Genomic DNA, 22,937 nt, shown 5'->3' with positions numbered 1-22,937 from the left:
GCAACCTCTTACATAGAAGATGACTGATATCAGATCTCTAATAGCTCCTCCCTTAAAAACTCCAATTTTTTTCCATCATTTCCCAGTCTCAGTTCTTAGATTTCTGATCATTCCTGGAACAAATATTTCTCTGTGAACCAAAGCTACTGTATCCACAGTTTTGAAATATCCCTACCCCGAGGCCTGAGCATTATCAAGAACAATGAAGGAACTTTCCTAAGGCAAACCTATGCATAGTATGTGTTTACACAGCTCATGCCATATTTGCTTTCTCCTACATTCAGACCTTGTTGACTTAATTTCAGTGTGTGAGCCAGCCTCGGATACTGTACAAAGCTGCCACGTAGCTGTTTATTTAGTACTTCAGACTACAATCTCATCCTCAAATGGACTGCAAACCTCCTGACTGAGTGTGAGTATATTTGCACAGCAAATTCATCTTAAAGCCTTTGCCTGACAAGGTCTTTCACTTTTGAAATTTTAAAATATGAAAAGAGCCTTCCATAAATCTATACTAAGTAAAAAAACTGTGGGTGTATACAAAAAGTATTCACACGCAAATTCATGCCATACTGACAGCAAGGCATTACAGGCTTCAGTGTAAATGACCCTTTTTTAAGAGCAGCTACCACAAGGAGGATTCCCTAATAACTGTTGGAAGGTACAGTACATGGGAATGTCCTGACTTCTGCCCAGGGCATTATGTTGTGCAGAGGAACTACCCTTGCACCTGTGGTCAGGAAAAAGAAATTTTTAATTTCTTTTTGCACAGAAAAGGTAGCAAAAGAACAGTTAGATTCAAATTCTTAACCACTGAACCCAGCAGCTGGTGGCTGATATTTAAAAGAGCTCAATACCCATGATGGACTTTTAAAGATGTTTTAATGCAGCCAGTGCATCTACTGGTGATCAGACAGATAAGAGAGGGAAAAGTACTCAAAGACTACAATGTGCGCCTGGGAAAATATGTGTGGACAGCTTTGGTTCAAAACCTTGTCAGCTGCAAAGAAGGTCAAAGGTTCTGTGATAAACTAAGAAAATGAGGGCAGCTAAGACATTACTAGCCTCTTTAGACTTAACCTCTTAAAGGGGAAATCAGAAAATAACTGGTATCTCTCCTTTTGACTGTGTTCGTTATTACGTATTTTTTGGCTTAACTGGTTCTGTGCATCTTTTTTTAAGCATAGCTGACCAAATGCTCAATTCTCTCTTTTTTTCTTTTTTTTTAAAAAGTGTTTTCTTAGTCAGTTGTAACAGATCAGTTCTCTAAGCACAGAAGTTCTCCAAAGCTTTGTTGTGCTTTTGAGTTTTCTGGTCCCCAAATGTGTTTCATTGTCAAGTGCCTGGAAACCACTTTCAAAACAAACAAACAAAACAGCTAAAGAAAAAAAAAAATCAATAATCTTTTCAGCCTGCTTTCTGCCTGCAGCCTGATCTGACAGTCAAAAGTCTCCAAACTTCGCTTTTAAAAATGTCTATGAATTGAGGATTAGTGTCCAGACTTTTACAGATATACTTGTGCTCCAGAAGCAGATACCTGAAAATAAATGGTTAAAAAGTCAAAACCTTATACAAAAGGTTCAGGGAAACTAAGCAGAGAAATCTAGAAGAAACCAGTAAAAATATATGCAGTAAATGTAAGAGAAGTCGTCTCCTTGTCAATGAATTTTCTCAAGTCATAATTTATATTTTGCCTCCACAGCTAAAGGTATGTATGATCATAATAATTTACCACCAAATGGAACATTAAAAGCTCTCAAGGAAAATGATTACGAAATATTGTAGAGACTGATAGGAGGCTGCATTTTTGGCTATACTAGACAGCCATCACCCCAAATACTGTCAGGCAGAAAGGCAGGTGCTAAGTGTGTGCCTAGATCAAACCTTCTTACTAGAAGAAAAATTATTCTGCTCAGCAGATGGAGAAAGATAATTTTACTTGTCTCTGCTCAAAGATACTAATTCAACTTTCAAAGTGAAGGAAATACACTTACATCCAGGTAAAAATGCATATATCAAGTTACAGATTCTACTGTTGCCAACTGAAAGCTTCCAAAAAAAATCCCCTATCTGAAAAACCATGCCAGAAGTACACATTTCTGGGAAACCAAGCAAATGGCCAGCACAGCTGACAGTAAAGGCAATGAACACAGAAACAGAAGACGAACTGGCTTTCTTTAGATCAGCTCTGCTGATCGCACAGCCTTCAGTCTTTGACTTTAAAACTAGCCGAGTAATAAAAAAGAAAGAAAGAAAGATTTATAAAATAAAATTATAAAATAAGATTTATTTGAGGGAGCTTGGCTGTTTTTCAATAGAGTACATTCTTCTACCTCCTTGAAAAAATTTCCAAAGTTGAGACAAAAATATCCAGTAATCTAAATGCAGGCTTTCCCTTTCTGTTTTGTAACATGGCACCATTCCACTTTATAAAAGATTTGCAGGACGTGAATCACGGAAACTCATTTATAAACGAAGACTGAATCCCATTTGGGAATCTGGCTTTCTCCAGTTCTGAGGAATTAATTTCAGAATCTGCTGTTTCTCTTTCTGAAAGCTGATACAATAATTCAAATTTCCTATCTGCACCAAATGTCTTCTCCTAATCTGCAGTGGAAGAAAAGAAAACAAAGACAGGGTGTTAATATATTATTCGGTAAATGTGCAGGAGTACACAAGGCCAAGCTTTCAGTCCTCTGAGACATTTGTTTTGTTGGTTTTTTTTTTTTCTGTCAAGCACAAGGAGAAAAATTCCCTCCTCACTGCTTCCTCTAGCTGCCAAACAGCAGCATCACTTCTGAGATACTGGAAAGACACTGCAGTTAATCTTGCAGGCACCCCAGCCTGCCTCTGCAAGGTGAAGTGAGAGGTCAGAAGATGACACACAGACTCAACACAAGGATCAACACTTCAGCATTTCATTTTCAAAGCTCCTGGTCTCAAGCACCATCAACAGAGGCAAGGATTTTAGCAAGAAATTTTACCAAAGAGAGTAAAAGCGCACCCCAGCTGGAGTAAGTATTTCACCTGTCTCAGGTTCTAAGGCCAACTTGCAACTGCACCTGCATTCCAGTATTTTCAGGGGTGTTTGTGTGTTTCTGGGTCTTTGGTTGTTTTTTCTCTGATCCCAGGACTGTTAGACACTATGGAAACACAAATAAGCAAGCTCCAGACTGGGAGAGCTGCAGGGTATTTCCAGGTAGCAACTTGCATGAGAAGCACCTTTACCTGGCAAGGACATGAAATGACAAATTCACGAACAAGTGCCACAACTCAAGGGTGATTTTATGAAAGCATTTAGTACCTGTTGGACAGCACAACACACAAACACACACCCACAGAGAAGCTGAGACCTTTAGGACTTACTTACCTTTTGAAAGAAAAGAAAATATGTAGCAGAAGCAGATGTCAAATAGTTAATCATAGCAATGTACACAATTTTGGGAAGGATTTGGAAAGTACAATGGAAGACTCCTTTGTTACTTATGTAAACCCAAAAAACCCCACCAAACAAGAAGAAGACAGAGACCACTGGGAAGAATACCCCTGCTGGGACCAATGAGCTGGAGAGAAAAAAGCACAGTGATACTGAAGATGTGGAGTAGTCAGGTAGAGCAGTAGACTGAAAGGGCAGAACAAAGCAAGGAAACACTGTAGGAACTGATGATTTATTTCTACCACAACCAAAAGGTAACTTATTATATAACTTTTTTTGTTTTTCAAGCAAAATATGCATTTTACACACTTTGCCTTTTGCTCTCACTGATTTATGCCTGTTTTCAATTAAATTGTATGCTAATTTAGAAACCCTTAGTCCTACTAGAGTAATTTTTTCATGCATTGTTCAGTGTACCCCATGCAAGAGTAGTCCCCAAGCCAGACATTGCATTTAATGCTTCTAGCATGAGATTTTCAGAACAAAGGCACTTTCAAAGGAAAATTGGGCATCTCACTCCTGATTTTGGAAATCCTTGCCATATCAATTAGTCACCAAGTGCCTGTTTAAATACAAGCACACCAATGTCTACTACAAGCACAGCACTGCTCTCCAGATGGTAACAACAAAAAACAAACTCTTCTGAGACACACTGTGAACCGAATACTACCAAAAATCGGCTAAATATGTTTTGGAATATCTGCAAGCCTGTTCACGATTTATTGTTGTTACATATTAGGACACTGTTATTATAGATTACCCCTAGGCCTTATTAGACATCAGAGAAGACATGCTACAGGTCTGGATTGCAGTCTAGTAAAGGTTGACTTCACTCTGCAGCCATTTCCTCGGCCGGGTCTCTCCATCCAGCTACAGAGCTGGATGTAAGGACACTGTATTCTTAGACCTCACCTCCTCGTCCTGACTGAAGTGAACCTGAGCAGTGTGTTCAAAGGTTACTGCAGGGGTGAGGGGACAGACAACACATTATCAGATAAGCCCAGCTTCCTTAGGAAGTCAGCTCAAATTAACAAGCACAGATTCTTCTCCCATCTCCCATAGAGATGCAGATGGAAAACACCTAATCATGTGAACAAAGAACAAAGAAAAGGGGTGAAGGTTAAGGGACACTACTGGCCAAAAGAGAATTTTTGATCTCCTAGGCTATTGTGCTGTGCGGGAGAAGGAAACAGCTCAGAGTCGTTTACACACTTGTGTTTTAACCCATTCAAAAATTTTCTTGATACTTACTACAACTGGTAAATTAATATTGTATGGAGATGAAGGATGTATTTGTATAAATCTGGTTCAGCTACACACATTTCCTGATATGCCTGAATTTGGTGACTTCATGATTGACACACTTCCTTGAATTCTTGTGCTTTGCAACACAGCATGGAACAAGCACAGTGAGCAAAGGCACACAAGTCTGATTACTTTGCATAGATAAAAAAATACCTCTTATCATTACTCCAATAGCTCCTCACTATGCCTTTTCAATACTTAATACAGGTGCAAAGTATAGAAACAAATGCATCCACATTTATTTTTGCAGCACATAAACCAAGGACCCAATGGAAACACACAGAGAATGTTTCCCACTTCTCCAGTGCTTATTGCATTTTACTGACACATAACTGAAACAAAACATAAACCAATTACTCCAAAGCACACTTCAGTTTTGGATGGAACTTTTAGCTTCTGTGTAGTTCTCAAGATAGCATGTCTTCAGAGAAAAATGTCATTTGCCCACATTGTCAACTACACTTTACTCAATGTCAGGTTCAAGGGCCAGACCACATCAATCAGACTTTATGAAGACTACAGAATAAAATTGCTGTTCCTTAGAAGAGTCATGTTATCTGCATAAATCTGTCCCTGCCGGTTCTCTTCAGCTCATTTGTCCTTATGAACTCACCAGCATTAAAGAAGTTGACCTTATTAATGAAAGAGTTTATTTTCCTTAATCTGGAAATGTCCAAAAACTTATTTTGAACTATATGACCTTTAATCTTCTTTCCATCACAGGAAAAGCCTAATTAGTTTTATAAGAGAACACTGATAATTCCTGAAGCAATTCCAAGTGCGTTTTTTTTTTAAAAACCGGTAATGACCCAAGGGTTGGAATCCTTCATTGTTTACAATGAAACCTGTGGTATTCGAATTATTTTTAAGCTACAATGAACCAAATCCTAAGAAAGTCCCTCTTCATATGTACAAAGAGCATATAAATAGATCAAATGCTGAAATGCGGCTTTCACATTAAATAATATATTGAGAATAATGAGCAACGTTTATGTGATATCCTTTTAGAGTGGATGTAAGGAATGAGAGTCACTTACGAGAAATAAATTGATTTTTTTTCTAATCAAGGAAATGGGCAATTCCTGAAACTATAGATCTATATTTTCTGACAAATTCCTGTTGTACTAATCTTTATTGAGACTAAAAGCTCTCACACCCTGTTGTAGTTCCTCTCCTGACAGATCACATGAAGACATACTGCAACATCTTATCATGTATGACCATTGGGGTGGGCACACACTTTCCTCTCTGCTCCGCTCCCAAGTGAACCCTCAATGTTGCCTTTCCCCTTCTAACCTTGACAAAGGAGGAAAGTCTACAATACAGTACAACATTATTGGAACAAGTCAGTCCATGTGTAATTCTGTAGCAGTTGTACTTCCTTCATATATTTCCTACACATGCTGTTTTAGTATACTTTTTTTTCCCCCTGGATTTTTTCACTTATGCATACATGGACACATATCCCTGCTTTTAAGGTGGCAAAGTGTGGGAATTAAGAAATCAAAAATACAAATATTGACTTCTACAGTTGATATACATCAGAGCTGGTCTCTTTCCTAATTAACTCGTATTGACACAGGCTATAAGAAACTAATATTAATCATGCACTTCATGCACGTACATGGGACTCACACCTGCTCATGGTACCAGTACTGCCTCATTCTCCTGCTGTTCACAGCTTCCACTGGGGCCATGGACCCAAAAGATATTCAGGCACACTAATCCAGCTGTCTGATGGCAATACTATTCCTCCTCTTCTCCTGTGCTCTTCTCCCAGCGGTCCCTGCAAAGTGTTTATAGTCCACTTGTAGATCTTGTAGCAGCACAGCAACCCAATGCCTCAATATAAACTGACTCTTTCATGTCATCCTCTCTACCCCTCTAATAGACTTTGATGCTGCCAAAAAACATACAGCCTCACTTTAATGTGCTCCTTCATGTTATCCCCTCCACGAACATGCAGCACTTCCTTAACTCTATTGCCCTAACTGAAACAAATCACTTATTGCAGTGCCAAAGACTCAAGATGTAGTTGTTTTACAATTAAATTAACACTCTGCTTTATTCAAATAATTTAGATTGATCATTCATTTTAGGCACATTGTCAAAAACAAAACATAAAGGAAGGGTCATGTTTTGTTTTCAATTTCTGCTACATGATTTAAAATAGAATTCAAACATAAACTAAAATCTTTCAGGCCACCAAAAAAGACACTAAAAATTCCTACATTTTTTCAGAATAATCTAAATGAGAAGTTTGTATCGTCTCTGTTGGCTGGGTTTTTCTGTCTTTGAAAGTTTCTTTATTTTCCTTGATGTAAAAAAACCTAGCAGCCCTTTAGGTGTTTCATAGAGGGTCTCAGAATGGAAAATACTGCTAAAAAAGTACTTTGCAGGGGGATTATCCTGGTTTCAACGTGGATAAAACACTCAAGCAAACTCTGCACCATTAAAATAATGCTCAGCAAAAGAAACAAAGCAATGAAGATATGAACATTTAAAAATATATGCAAGATGGCTAGGACCCGTGATTTTTACTGCTCTAAAATATAACAGTGCTTTTCTGCAATTTTTTTTAGAACTTAGGAAAAGTAGTGAATCAAGTCCCTGTAAATAACCCACCAGCAAGTGCTGAGACAAGCAGCATCTGCAAGGGTAATGATGCTGCACCTCATTTAAAACTGAACGCAGCTCATACAAGATTGAGACTGCTACCGATAGTACATAGAATAAGTCAGTTCCACAGGTCCCTTCTGACGTGATTCATGCCTAGAATAAGAAAACAAAACAGAAATTTTTGCTGCCACTTCTCACATCTTCACATCACTTCCACATGACCATCCCTATAGCATCTGTAACTTGCCTCTTCTCCCTCAATCTTCCCTTGAAAGTGAGATTCACCTCCTGCAGTTCTCGCTTTTTTTTTGTTTTGTTTTGTTCTGTAGGGTGACTATAAAAAAGGGCTGAGGAGGGGAAAAAACAAACTTGGACTTTACACACACGAATCATTCCAACTTTTCTATCTATGCTTAACAGGGCTTTTCCTTCCTGCTATTATTAGTAAATCTCACAGTTTATTTCTCTTAGTATTGAGCTGGCAGATAAAGTACAAAAGGAGAAGGATTTCTTACTTATTAGCTTCTGACACCAATAAGTTCTGTATACCTACACACTGGAATGGAAAAACCTCTTCCTGTGGAAGGTTGTTCATCAGATTTTTCATGCATTGTTGCTGATATGTTTAACTTTTTTGTTTCACAACTAAGCAATGAAGCAGCTATTGTTTCCAAAGTGCTGAGCAAGTCTGACTGTGGGAGCGAGAGACGTGCAACAATTCTCAGTGGTCTCTCTGGTGGCTGCAGACTGAGGTGCTCAGACACGGGGGAGAGGAGGCAGGGGCAAGGGGAGCCTGGAGAGCTGGAGAATTCTGGGTGTACTTATATGAAACACATATTCTGTTTCAGTTTACTTTTAGTATCTATTCCAGTATTCTACTCCTTAGGAAAAATTCTGCCCTCCATGCATCTAATCAGGTCCATCCAGATACACAGCACATGATGCATAAAGCCAAGCACATCCTTACAAGTTCACCTGCCTAAATCGAGAGCCTGGCTGAACTTTTGATTTCATGGTATGAAATACCAATGCAACACTTTTTTTTATTTTTGTAAAATATTCTTCTACAAAAGCTCGTACCAATCTCACCATGAAGTAAGTCAATAGAACTCACAAAGAATTATACAAATAATACCACTTCAAAGATCTTTGGAGGGCACACTGCTTTTCCCATTTCTGAAATTTTCCATGCTAAACTATTCACAAAATCTACACAAAGACTATATACGCAAAACATACTTAGATAACAATGCATATGCCTCAGGCATATAAGTATTTGACTTTAGAATAGTATAAACAGAAAATATTGGTAAGCCACAGTAGAAGAGCTTAAAAAGATCAGATGTACATGTAGGTACTAGGAATGCAAGTGACAAATATCTTATTTTGTCCAAATAAGAAAATTAAAATAATTAAAACAATTGACTATCATTAAAGATGGCAAAGATTAATGGTCATTACTTCAAAAGAAGAGATCGAGTGGAGGCAATTTTTACCAATACTTGTTGAATTCTTAACAGAATCAAAAAGCTGGTATTAAATTGCAGCATCTTATTCATCTTAGTTCTCAGGTCTCATGAGATAAGCAGTTAAATGCTGTCAGAGATCACCTGTGCCCTCTGACAAGAGGGTATTTCACAGCTGTGGAATGCTGCTTGTAACTAACTCACTGCAGATTTATGCAAGATAATAAGCCTCAGTAACCACATATATCCACATGTTGCTCTGGAATTTGCAAACACATAAGTATATGACTAATTCTAATTTATGAATGAAGGTACACACAAACTCACATTTGCACTGCTGGCAGGAGCCCAGCTGCAGGAGCTGTGTCCTTAGTCTTCAGTACAGCAGACCTGAATGCTGAACTGGGCAGTCACATGAGGCACCTGAAGTTAAGAGACTCATATAAAATCCATTGCTAAGAATGCTATGCTTGAGGATCACTCAGAAAAGATGTGGAATTATCAATATATCTTCTGTGTTTGAGTGTGTGGAGAAGAAAATTAACACTATTTTGCTGAAAGCTTGCTAGTGACCTAATTCTACAGCAGCTATTGTAATGCTGAGTGGATGCTCCCATTTCTGTCTGCAGTAATCACTGCCTAAATTCCACCCCAGAGCTACCTACTGATTAGCATGCATGCATATACCAGGGCGAAAGGATAGCAGACAAGAATCTAACGTTTTCAAGGATACATTCTTTACGTATTAACACCAGCTGCACTACTCATTAGTTGCAACACGAGGAAGGAACCAGAAAATGTTCAATTTTCAAAGTACCAGTTATCACAACTCAAGCAAATAAATACATAAGTCACTGAAAATAAAAGCCCTCACAACTTTTTCTGTATGGATCAGGCTACCTTACAAAAGCCCTTGATCCAACAGCACAAGAAAAAAATTCATTAGCAAGTGGAAATTGTTTCATACAGTACAAAGTCGATTTATACTCAGGATCAAATCATTACTTTGAGCACTTTGGGTCTGAGAGATCATCTGTTGTTGCAAAGGCTAAAACAATGCAACTATTTAATTCAGTGAGGTTACTTGGTCACATTTCTCAATTACCTTCACAGAGAAAGGATTTAAATTTAACCCACCAAGTAAGACATGAGAGGAAATGCCATGCAGTAGATCTCCACTGAAAAGTGAATGTTGTGAAAAGTAAAACTAATTAAATATTGGCAAAGATTTTCAAGGGAGGAGTGAACTGATTGAAATAAAAAATAAGACTGGATGTATTACTAAGTAATTCTAAATACGGGTTCAGTGCAAGCCTTCCTTTATTAGTCTTTAGTTCACATTACTCCAACGTCAGACTAGATTAGCACAAATCATGCACAGATCTCACTTTAATAAGGATTTTAATGGTGAAGGAAGATGATATACAAGGGACAAAATACAGACTTTGAGGTAAGATTTAAAATAAGGGTCACATAACATCTTGCTGGATTTACATCCAAACTGATTCTGTCATTTGAAATATGTGGCAACATTTGGTCAAAAATTTCCTGTCGTCTTGAAGAAAGAAACAGACCAACCACATTTAGTCTGAAGAAGGCTGTTCTATATTAGGAATTGTGACAATGTTGTTCTAGCAGATGAATTATGGGTTACGTGCCTTGAGATCTGTGCACCGAAGACTTCCCACAGCCATGACCTTTGGAAATGTGTGGAGCGAGGGGAAGGAGGGGAAAAGGAAGAGGAACAGGTAGACTCTAGGGAACAGATATTATTATCTCACAACCAGGAGAAGCCCTAAAAGAGTTTGACATTTATGTTCACCTCACACTCATAGTACTTCAGTTCTTCTTGCACGTAAGACAACACTGAAGTCTACAATATAAATAAATAACGTTTTCTTTTTTGTTTTCTCTCACCTCCTCTCTTTTTTCTCCCTAGCATTAAACATTAGAAGCTTATCTCCTTGGTTTTAGCTCCAGAGTAGCTGTAAAAACCTCAGAAGTCAAACACCTCTTGCTTCAAGTGCTGAACTAGATCTAAAACATGAATTATTGTGAAAATTAGTTGTAATTGGAATACTTATAACTTATATTTATCTTTGGGCTTTAGAATCTGCAGAAGCTCCACCTCTAATACTGACCACTATAATTTTCTTCCAAAGTTCATTTGATTTAGGAAGCACTTTTGCCCTGCAGTAATATTAAAACCAATTACTTGAGAAAGATATTTTGAAGATCTGTCCTCACTGATTTTATACTTAAGATAGGCCGTTAGATCACCCAGTTCAAGAAGGGCAAAACCATGATCTGCCATACAAACAGAGTTACATCATATGATGAGCAGCACTGCTGTCTTGGCACAAGAGCTTCTGGGTGACTGTGCTAAGTCCTGTTTGGAAAGGAGAAGGGCTGCCAGGCTAAGGCAGACACCACCAAATAACCCCCAAAGGCAGCTGCCTGCCCAGACCAGCCCCATGCTGAGCAGAGCCAAGACTCTTCTTCTGCTTGTTCTAATTTCCCTCTCATCTGGGTTCTCCAAGGCATCCAGCATGTGCAACTCTCAAACATGCAAGTAATTTTAAATGCAGCTAATAAAGGTACAGAAAATATTCTTATCAGATATTCTCAGACCACCCTGATGAACTGCAGAGTGGCAGTATCTTCACTCACAGCCTACATGCTGCAGATGGGCTCACCTTCACACTGTTTGAGACCATTCTGTTTGAGTCTGGACCAGACAACTCTGCAGCAAGTAGCCTGGGTCACCATCTGGCTCCAAACAAAACTTTTCTATACTTCTGTGTTCACAGTGTTTGAAATTAAGAAAGAGCAATTTTTAAAGCTTTAGGCTGAAAAATGTGCCAAGCCCAAGGGCACAATGTGGGGGGCAATCAAGGGCATCAAGCCAGCTGGGAGAGAGCTGGCTTGCTCTGCTCACCACCCTAGCCAAGCTTGCCATAGGCCATATCCACACCATCCAGAAAATATGCTTTACTGTGCTGTCTAGTCAACTGAGCCTGTATTTCCTCTTGGAGGGAAGTAACTGATTTATTCAGGGAGCAAAACTAGCTTAAGTGGATGGCTGAGGCCCAGAAGTAAGACATGGACCATTTCTGAGCCAGATTGACAGTGTAAACCACCCTCAACCATCCCTATTACTTGTACTTTTATTATACCTTTAAGCAATTTGTGCAATAATGACAAAATTATGCAAGCATAAGAAGCATTCCAGCATACTTTTACACAGTGTTTATCATATAAAGAAAACACTCAAATACATTGCTTTATTTAAATTTCATGATTATGCACTACAGACTACCAGGCAACCTTGATGTGAAACTATCAAGTTCAGTCAATATTATAAAGCTGCTATCAGGGCAGCTGCAGGTGCAAAGCAAGCAAAAATTCATACCTCTATTTTTGGAATATACATATATTCCAAAAGAAAGTACTTCTGACCGATGATCAAAATGCAGTAAGCTATACTGGCAGAGAACACTGGCATAACATTACTCATCATTATAGAATCATCCCCCTCCACAACAAAACTAAAAAAACCTCCCAAAAAAACTAAAGAAAAAACCCACCAAAAACTAAAAGAGCACTCCTCAGTAATTTCCCAATCAATGTTAATTTATCACTGAAATTGGCTGACTGGGGAAGAGAATACTGCAACATAAAATCCACCTCAAGAAAGAATCACTTCATCTACTTTAAGGAAATTTCAAGAGACTGAGGCTGAAAGGCTGTGCTTTTATTTTTGCAGGGAACTGCCCCTGTATTGCTGGGTGTACAGATGAGAAAGGAGACTCCACTGCCTGACAACACATGGCCCAAGAGATAGGGTAGATGATCCTAAAACCAACCTGCTATAACAGCAGTTAATCCTCTGCTGTGGGCTATGCTGAGGGTCTGATTTTTGGCAGAGTAGGAAGTGAGGCAGAAAGAGCAGGGAATTGCCACAGTGCTGTCCTTGTTTCCATGACATGTGCTTTTATAATTTGTACTCCCTGAGGTAAAAGGCACAATTTGGACTCAACAGCTGACAACTCAGCAGTTCTCTGCCTGTGGGATAAAGGAAAGCTGGTTCTGTTGTAGCAACAGTTGACCTCACTCCAGTGCCAACCCCAGACAGTGCATGGAAAGGAGGGGAGACATATGCCCTTCAAAACCTTACACCCTGACCAACATTCATACCAATGGCTTAGGAGTTATTTTTAGCTTAAGCACTTTCTGCTAGCAGTGAAACCTGCCACTAGGAGAGATTCCAAGAGACAGTAGCAGGGAAAGGCAGACAGCAGCAAAGTGGCAAAAGCCCCTGTTGAGTTTCTCATGCCTGCAGGAGTTCAAGGATCTTACAGACACACAGCAGGGAGGCTTCCACAGTCTGTAAACAGAGGGACTGCAAATTTTCCATAGGAAGGAGGACAGTAATGAGCAGCAAAAAAGTTATTATCTTTATGAAAAGCATAAAGGTACATCTCAGCGACAGATAAGAACATCCAAAGATCATTTATTCTAATTAAAATCTGTTCATTTGTAAGTCAGTAAGGAAAAGAAGGCAATGAACACAGGGAACCTCTGCATTTTCTAGTGATAGATGTCCTGGCTGCCCCTAAAGCCCTCAAAAGGCAGGTAAGAAACTAGGTCTGTTCGTCTAGGAATTTATATGGCCCTCATCATTGCCATGCTAATGACACTGGAAGAAATCCATACAGTTGTGGAAGATGATCCCTGAAAACATTTAAGCACATATAAAACCCAAACTTTTGATGCTGCAACCTAAAAGAAACATGTTCCAAAATCCCATGTAGCTGAAAGCAAGTATTAGAGGGGAACAAGAAAAAAAAAAAGCATGCACAAATGCAATCTCATTTTTGACAGGGCCATACCCCTTGCCTGATGCTTAAACACTTAAGATTCACCAAGCAATTACTGCCTGCTTGTATCTGCTGATAAAGTGAGCACAGAACCAAAAAATCAAGTTCCAAGGGAAAAAAGCTGGTTTTTTAAACACATAGGAAAATAAAGCAGCAGAAGTGTTCCCTTTTTTGAGGTAACCCAGTCACTGCAGCACTTGCTGGGGCACCAGAAACAACTCCAACCACCCCCAGAGACTACTCAAAGTGACAGATGAGACAGGATGAAGACTCCTCCAGCCCTTCTGTCATGGCATTTCTCTCTGAAGCTTAGGAAACCACTGATTCAGTACAGCACTCATATCCTTGTGAGAGGGCACTCACTGGAAGTGAGGAACCATAGTCTCCAGGTTTCGGTCCCAAGGATTAATTCCATCTTTTACAGTAAACTGTTTACAGAACAAAATGTATTAAATATCTTTGGAGAACAGAGCACCTCTCAAATCTTATCTAGAAGCAATTTATTTTTTCTTATTTTTAGACAGAAATTTGATGCCTAACAGTCAAAAAGTAATCACAATGAAATCTCAGGGGAAAAGTAAAATGTAATCTATCTGCATCAGCCTTGTGATATACTGCACTCTGCTAGTTAGTATTTACAAACATCTAGGTTGTTTAAGACTGCCACACACTTTCTTCTAGAAGTTTCATCTTTTAGATTAAATTATTATTAACATACAGAGTTTAAATACATCTTCTTCATAAGGCACAAAATTTGCTGTCAGTGACCCATTGGATTAATGCAATAGCAATCCAATATTCACAGGCTAAGAGAGCTGATTCTAATACATTTAGAGATTCTGTTCTAGCATTACCTATGGATGTTAACAAATCCAGATTTCTTTCAACATTTTCTACAGCTCTGAGCTGCATGACGCTGACATAGATGTGATGTACACATCTATGACGCTGACATAGATGTACAGCCACAGACAGTAACTCAAGAAGCACTTGAAAATTTAGCCTGTGAACTTGAAAATGAAGCCCTATGAATACCTGCTAGAGCAGAAGCAGCAGCTTTGTCACCTGTGAAAAAGTTCTCTTTCACAAGAGCATCTCCACCCATATGGCTGTCCCCATATATTCCTGATTTGCCTTCGGCAAGTCTGGGAGAATGCCCTCACCTAAAGGTTAAGTCTCTCCCTTTCCTCAGCACACCTGTAAAGGGATTTTGCACAATCTAACTCACAGATAATGCTTGCCACTGGTTGTTCTAGGTGACTAAAGTGGTGTGTTTGGAGGGTGCACAATGGAAACTGTTATCACTTAATAACGCTGATAAGTTTGAATAGGTGAAACAGTGATAAGTTGAAAGGATACAAAGACTTAGAAAACAGAAAGCAAACAAAATCAGGTGATCTACTGACTCCCTAAAAGTTATATTCCAAACCAGCTGCAACTTAGTGATTTTTAAGCTTTCCTATTGTGAATCTCTGCAACATTTTCCAGGGCAGATCACAACCCCACAGTCTACTGACACTAGACTGTCTTTCCTTAGACCTCTCAGAAATAACCTGCAGACCCATTTCCAGCTAATGGCCAGAAACTCATGCTGAGAAATACCAGCCAAGTGCAGATATGGTGCAGCTTGTACTGTGGATATACTCATGGCATTTGCTTCTGTCTCTTCCACATCCAAATCCTTCCCTTCATCAAAGATAATTTTTGGTTTGATCTTGATTCACACTGTGGCCAAATCCAGGATGCTCACCTTTATGCACAGAAATCAAAGCTTATCTTTATCACCAAAACTGTACAACATAAAACGGTTGACAAGCTAAGGACAAGCACAGACTTTTTGCAGATCAAGGCATTCATGCATTCTTCCCTACAGGATGTGCAAAGCTTTACACATAAAGCATGTGGACACTGATGGATCTGCACCAAAAAACATACTGTCTCAGCTGGCATTGCCACACGACATGGCATAGAGTTTAATCTTTCCCACAGCTACTAAACCTGCTTAGTCTTATTAATAGTCTGGGTACATGCTGTGGAGTTGAACCAAAGTTTTAGGAAGAATTTGAAGAATTCTTCTATAGTAAGGAGAAAAGGCAGAACGGACTTCCAGGTGAGACGCCAAAGGCAAGTCACACTGCCTTACTTAGCTAACAAGCTCAGTTTCAAATACAGCAGAAATCTACCCAATTCCCAGGCTTCCCTGCAGTAAATTTGACAGGGCATGGCCTTGATAATGGAATATAAATATTTGACTGCTTTTGCAATGGTAATTTTACATGTAAAAGTCTGTCGAAAAGAATCAGAGTGACAATTCCTACACAACACCTCCCCAGTATTAGATTATTATAATACCTACCCAAATCTTCACTACTATTCCTAGCAAACTTCCCAGGCATTCACCACCAATGACAATTGAAAAACAAACCATGCATATAACCAAGTAACCAATATAACCAATAACCAACCACATAACCAATTCTTACTGAAGTAACACGCAGCATGCCAGCACAACATACTTAATTCAAATCTACACGTTGAGTTTCAGCAAGGAAATAACGTTCTATCCAGAACGACCTCAAAGGCTTTGAGAGATGGTTTCCAAACACGACATCTACACACATCAGAAATTCAATCAATCAAAACAGCGGCTGCTGTGCCAGAGTCCCTGTACAGCCGGTGCACAGTGAAGCGCCCAGAATGGCTGGATGCTCCCCAAACACAGAGGGGCTCTGGAGACCCCTCCTAATGCCCATTTTTCAAAAGCGTGGTGCTTATTTACAAATGAAATGAAATGAAATGAAACGAAATGAAATAAAATAAAACAAAATCACAAAAATATGCATAAATAGTATTTACCCGCTGCTCAGTCCTTGAGCCAGCCAACCTGCCGGCCAGCAGAATGGGCTGTTGACAAAACACAGCCTCTATTTAAGTCGCAGGCTCCGGCAGCGGCACAGAGGAGCCGCCGCTCTCCCCCCGCGCCCCGCGCCGGCTCCGACCCCCGCCGCGCCCCCGGCGCCGCCGCCACCACCTGTCCCCAGCCCCGGCGAGCCCCGGCGAGCCCCGAGCCGCACGGCAGCAGAGACAGCTCGGGGGGGTCTCCGAAAATCCCCGCCGCCGCGCTGCGTCCCGGCGGGGCTGCCAGACCCCTCCGCCCCTCCCGGCCGGCACCTCCCCGGGGCGGGCAGAGCGAGGGAGGGATGGATAGAGGGAACATCCATCATCGCGCCCCTCGGGCCGCCCCCTCCCAGGTGCGAGCGGCCGGGAGCGGGCGCTCGGCGCGGTCTCGCACTCACCCGGCGCCGCCCGGCCGTGCCCTGAGGGGGCCGCATGCCGCGGGTGTGCGGGCGGTGCGCGGCGCGGCCCAGCTCCGGCGGCAGCAATGCGCAGCGCCGACAGGAAGGAGGGATGGAGCGGAGGGAGGGAGGGAGGGAGGGAAGGAGGGAAAGAGAGGGAGGGAGGGAGGGATGGAGGAGCCAGCCTGGCGGGCTGCCCGCGGGAGGAGCCTGCGCCGCGCACCGCCCGCCGCCGCCCCCGGCCCTGCCCCGGGCACCGCCGCCTCCCGCCGGCCGGCACGGCCCGCTTGGCCCCGCTGCCGCAGCCCCGGGGCTGCCGGGCCGAAGCTGTCCGGGCGGCGGGCTGACGGCGCCCTGGGCCGTGGTGTGGGGGCCGAGCTGCCGGGGACACTGCTCGGTGCCCAGCGGGCTGTGGCTGGTGGCCTCGGGGAGGGTGGAGGCGCGGATCTCTCTGAGCCTTTCAGGTTTTCTCCGTGACGCGGTCAAATACCCTTAGAAAAGTACCTTGAATGCTTCCAGCACTGCCAGACCTCCAGGGTTGGGCGCGGTGGGCCTGGCTCTACCGACCCAGGCGATTCTTGATTCGTTTTATCTTCATATTTGCCACCAGTTTTTGAGGTCTGGGACTTGACCTCCAGCATTTCTTTGAAGCCACAACTGTTGCATGTCAGCCTCTCTTTTAAATTAAACTTGAAATCCTCACAATCCCACAGTCTCAAGAGTCGGGCAATTAAAAAAAAATACCACGAGACCCATAAAATCAGAAGAGTTGGCAAGCCTGTGGCTCCTCTCTTGTGCCCCAGTCAACCACAGGAGAATAGGGAGAAAAAGTAAGTGCTGGATTTTGCTTGCATTTTTCTGCCTACATTTTCCTAGTGTGGTTTTCCAAGTTGCTGCGGATTGTGTCTTTGTCTCAGAATCCAGATGACAGAGAACTGCAAATACTGGCATGGAAGTCCTGAGCCAAACTTGTGTCCCATGTTGGCTAAGTTGATAATTTCAGGTCCCCAGCTCCAGACTCTCCTGCCATCCTCCTCATTGCTTTTACAGCCTAAGTGAATACAGGCTATTCTGTGGAGAAATCTGCCACTATTCTACCCCCTTTCCAGCATTTTTACTTGTGATACAGAACTGAGGCTTCAGCAGACCAGCAAGATGCACATGAACATTGTGGCTCTGTCATGCATCTAGATATGTGACATCAGATCTATTTAAGCACAAATACACACTTCAGGCCTTGAATCCTGAGACACTTTATGTGTTGGCCTGTGTCATCTCAAGAGAGAGGATTGAGTCTCCTTGACTACCATTCCTGGGTTTTTGTAAACCTGATTTGAAGAGAAGCCCTGGGCTGTGAATCCCAAGCACAACATTGAACATCAATGCACATTGAAACGCAACTCCAAAGAGAGACAGACTTTAAGAGAAAACTTGTGTTAGGGGTGTTCTGTTTAGTAGGTTTAAGCAGTTGCCTTTCTGGCACATGAGTCAGCCTTTCACAGTACCCAATCTCTCCCCATGGAAAGGTCTGCTGGATGGCTAATTCTGTGGTCAAGACTTCAGGTGCAAAGAGGTTTGATAATGTCAGCTGCCTAAGAACATTTTCCCACTTAGTTCCCATTCTAGCCCAGAAGCCCTTCTACCCTCTTTCTGTGCCAAAGAAGCCAAATAAAAATGGGAATACCCATAGCACAATAAGATTTGAGGAGAAGGTGGACATTTCATTGTATGTCTTTCTGTTTCCAGACCTCATTAACTGGAGCCTGGTCCCTCTCTAGACTCCGCATCTAAGTTTAAAGAGGATGTAGCATGCCCTTTCATCATGGATGACAGACACAAAAACTGTCTTTCAAAGGCACTGAAAGTGTTAAATGAAATTGTACCACCTTCCTTTTCTGCAGCTCATGCCATTTCAACTCTAGTAAAGGCTCACAGGCATCTCCCTTGTCAGAAAGCCCTGCACCATGTACATGGTACGATCAGTTGTTGCAAAAGATTTGGCAAATTTTCTAGATCACAAAACCAAGCAATAGTAATTTCTACTATTTTCTCTTTTCAAATTTTAAAAAATTTAAATTTTTTGTTTTCTCTTTAGCTTCATGTCTGATTCAGAGACATTTCATACAGGAGCTGTGGGTGTTTGAGTTTTTTTAAGCAGAAAAATGTGATTGTGAAAATAGAAGATGCTTTTGGGAGAAAACAGGGTAGAGGTAGTTCCTGAGGTTATTTTAATATTTTGATATTGTAATAATGAGTCAATTTTCAGTGACTCAGTTGGAAGTTAGTAGCCAGAATTTCTAGGTCTGATACAATTTAAGACAAGTCTGTATAGCACAAGTTTCAAGATGATAAGACCACAGATGGTCGGTATCAGTTGTCTCTCTTTTTATACAGTGAAATATCTTAATTTTAATAGAAACAATGCCTAGATAAATGACTAGCCTAATTAGCCTGCTACTTCTGATCTCCAGTAAATATGCCATCTGTGCATCCAGTCTCATAATGATGTCGTCTCTGTAAAATATCAGAGCTGCTATATTTTATTAGGAGATTTATCTGCATAGAGTACATACACAAAGGCCATTTATTTTGTTTCCTGCCTTATCTCTGTTTTCCAGAAAACTGAAGGACAGATGCTGGAACATACAACTGTGTCTTTATATAGTCAGTGTAGGATCTTGTCATTGATGTCAACAGCAGCAGGGCTGTGCCTTTTAACACTAATATTTTGGACATTGAGAGGGAGAGGTTTAAGTCTATGGAAAGGAGGCTAGCTTCAGTTTGTCTTAGTCTATCTCAGGGCTTAGTATTACTTAGAGAACAACAGATCTGCTGTCTAGGTCAGAAAAAATTCTTGAGGCATGTAATTCCAAATGAAAGTGAGAAGTCCAGCTAGGACATTTTCATTAATGAGAGTTTCCTGGAGCCATTTAGTCTTGTGTTCAAGGGTGTGTTGGTTATTTATGGCAGAGAAAAGGAACGGATGTGTTGATGTTCTGGAACTTTTCCTTTGTGCATTGTTTCCCATTTCACAGTTGTATTTGGCACCTACTTTCTTCCAGCCAATAAAGAATATTAAAGAACTTCCTTTGCTGAGAAGTTTTGTGCACATTTTACAAATCGTACAGTTTAACCAGAGGTTTGAAATGTAGTACTACTACCAACATTTACAAAAGCCAGAAATTCCAAATATGTAGTATTGCTGACAAAGGTTTGCCAGTGGTTGTTTTCAGGGGCTATCTATTCCTGTTTTCTTTAAAACAAAATTATATAATACAACCAACAAAGCACATTTGGGTTTGACTGAATGCGTTCAGGAAGGCAAATAACAAAACTCAGATTGGCTGTGATAAACACAGGAATAACCTCTGCTCATGCCAAGAATAACCTCAAGTACTGTGGATGGTGCATGTATTTTGGTGCACTCACAAAGCAACAGTTCTCTCCGAAATCTCAGTGGAAGCATCTCAGTGTTGTCAAGCTGACACAGAGCTTTTCTTGGAAATGAGGACACTGACCTCAGAGAAATAAACTCTTGGTAATTAAGAGTTTTCAAATACAGAGAATTTTCTTCCTCATTAAGGACCTATGCCTGTTAAACCCAGGGTCATGTTGGCAATATATTGCTAAAGGGCATAAAAAATTTCCCTGGTCTCTCTTGTCTGCAGGAAAACCATGCAGTCTGTTGTGGTTTTTGTGTTTGCAGGGAAGAGCAATGAAGGACTTTGATCTTCTGACCTGCACTAACTTTGATAGTGCCATGAATTTAAAAAGAAATGGGAAGAAAAACACTACTTGCCAAAACCAATTAAATTTAATGCACTCACATTCCTTTCACTAGGAAAAAAATCTACCTCCGATGCCTGGGAAATACATGGTGTTGAAATGCTGGATTCACTGCCAGTAATAAGACCCTTATGGTTGGCAGTGAAAGTAAAGCTTCTCCCATGCATTGCAGAGGTGATGAGAGATGGATTACATTGCCAGACGTTGCCAAATGCCAAGATCTTTGTGTCACAAATGCCAGGGTCATTTGTGTGTAGAACAGAGGACAAGGGTACCAATGGCTGAGTCTTCACTGGGTGTCTTGACTCTGTCTCAACTGGCAACTACAAACAAATCTTTTGAACAGGTCATTTATATCTTCCTGAGTCAAGCAGTTGTGCAGTGATCTTGCTTCAGACCCTTCCTTGCCTCACTCTACAGAATCTTTGGAAAATTTTCTACCCATCACCTTATTTCCTCATTTTCACATCTTTGTGGCTACTGTCTGCCTTCCTGTTGAGATGTCATCCGAGCCCATGTTATGAGAGCACAGTGTTGGGGGGTGACAAGTTGCCTATACTAAGGGAACCAAACTTCTGGTCTTGTGTTGTGATCTTGATGTAACCAGCACACTCTTCACCATTCCTGGATTTGACTTCAGTCATTCATACCTGTTGTGTCCAGTAATGCTCTTTCTTCCCACTCTTGCTCTAGTGTGGCTTCTGATGTCCTCACAAGCAGGCATTTCCATTTGTGTTTCATTCTGCTAAGTCTTAATACCTCAATTAAAAATGTCTGCAGGGGCTACAGTGGAGTAGTGCCTGACAATAGACTTGCTGCTGAAGTTCCACTTCTACAACAATCTACTGTTACAATCTGCTGTAACCAATTAATGGCTGCAGGCCTGCTTTTCAATCTAAGCACTTGTGCCATCCTGCAGGTGGTTATACTGGCAGTGCAAAGTACAGCACATGCTTAATCATCATGTTGGATGCATCATATTGCTGAGTCTAATACAGCAGCATGAGAGGTCAGTTGTTGAGACAGTGAAATAGGACACAGAATAGTTCTTGGAAAGGAATAGAGCTAAATATACGTTTTTGAAGAAATGGCAACAATCTTGCTGATTGTGGAAGAGTTGGTGGAATCAGTCCTAGAACTGAGTGGGATTTATGGATATGAAATTGAAGAGGCATACTTTGTACAGTAGTAGAAGGGCCTATTTACATCACAAAAGAGAGGTTTTATGAGACTCAGAAGCAACTGAGATTTGTAGTAGCCAGAGAAGCATGGAAATCTGAAAATAAAAGATACCAAGAACATCTCAGACATTCATATGCTTGTAATTTTACAAGGTCCTTCATTGGCGCTCTGACAGCAGCATACCACATTCAAACATCTTGTCGTGCTCTGTGCAACTTTCAAATGTTCTCCTTATTTCACAACTTTTTGTCACTGCTGTTGGCTCTATTTCCAATGCAGTGTCTTTCCTGTCAGTCAGACCTTTCTGATCAGCAGTTTATCAGCTAGACATTGCCATGCTTTATCTATTCTTAAGAGATCTCACCGAGAAATGCCCTCTGTACTACAAGGCTTAGTAAGTTGTTGCTTCAGATTTTCTGTGCATCAGTCCATGGCCTGAACATGTCTGATGAATGTTGGATGAGTTTGAAGTAGTCTAAGCTGTTATGAACTTTAGATGCACTCCAGAGCTGATCTCCACCTCAACAAGAGCCATTCAACCAGAATTCATGTAACTCAAGCTGAGCTGCCAGTTTCAGTGAATTCTGAATAAGCAGCTAGAATTTTCCAAATTCTCCCTGCACAAAGCTTTGAGGAGCAACACCCTCTCCCCACGTTGAACTGTGTCCAGGGAAAGAAATACGACTTCTCCAGCACTATCCTTGGACTGAGCTGTGAGCCCACTCACTGACTGGAAATAAATTTCTGTGCATCAGCATAGAAGTAACAAGACAAGGCTGAGCTAGAGAGGAGGTAAAGATATGTAACAAATGATTTTCAGGAGCACAGGAAGTTCTGTATTTACATGGTTTATATCATTCCTCCTGTCAGTCCTTCCTTGTAGTTTTTCACATGTGGGTTTCAGTACTTCTTGACACAGCACATCCGAGCTTCAGATGTTATAGTATTAAACAATATGCAAATAAGA

At 41.0% G+C, this 22,937-nt stretch overlaps 1 protein-coding gene across 4 annotated transcripts in view; it reads right to left on the bottom strand.

Moving 5' to 3' along the window:
* The window catches only part of LIFR (LIF receptor subunit alpha), a 53,552-nt gene extending 36,421 nt beyond the window's left edge, over positions 1–17,131 (bottom strand). Inside the window, exons 1-2 of one of the 4 annotated variants that reach the window (XM_085043025.1) lie at positions 17,003–17,098; positions 9,154–9,249 (exon numbers count right to left, since the gene is read on the bottom strand). The gene's annotated coding sequence lies outside the window, so the exon portion shown is untranslated. Of the gene's footprint in view, positions 1–9,153; positions 9,250–16,562; positions 16,697–17,002 lie in introns of those variants that run through there. The other 3 variants (XM_085043022.1, XM_085043024.1, XM_085043023.1) reach the window with 3 other exon arrangements.
* Positions 17,132–22,937: the final 5,806 nt, after the last annotated feature.

This window comes from Lichenostomus cassidix, chromosome Z (genome assembly GCF_008360975.1).
Source record: "Lichenostomus cassidix isolate B80296 chromosome Z, HeHo_3.0, whole genome shotgun sequence".
In the NCBI taxonomy this organism is placed as follows: domain Eukaryota; kingdom Metazoa; phylum Chordata; class Aves; order Passeriformes; family Meliphagidae; genus Lichenostomus; species Lichenostomus cassidix.
Note: the sequence above shows the minus strand (reverse complement) of the source record. Positions and strands in the feature narration are given on the sequence as shown.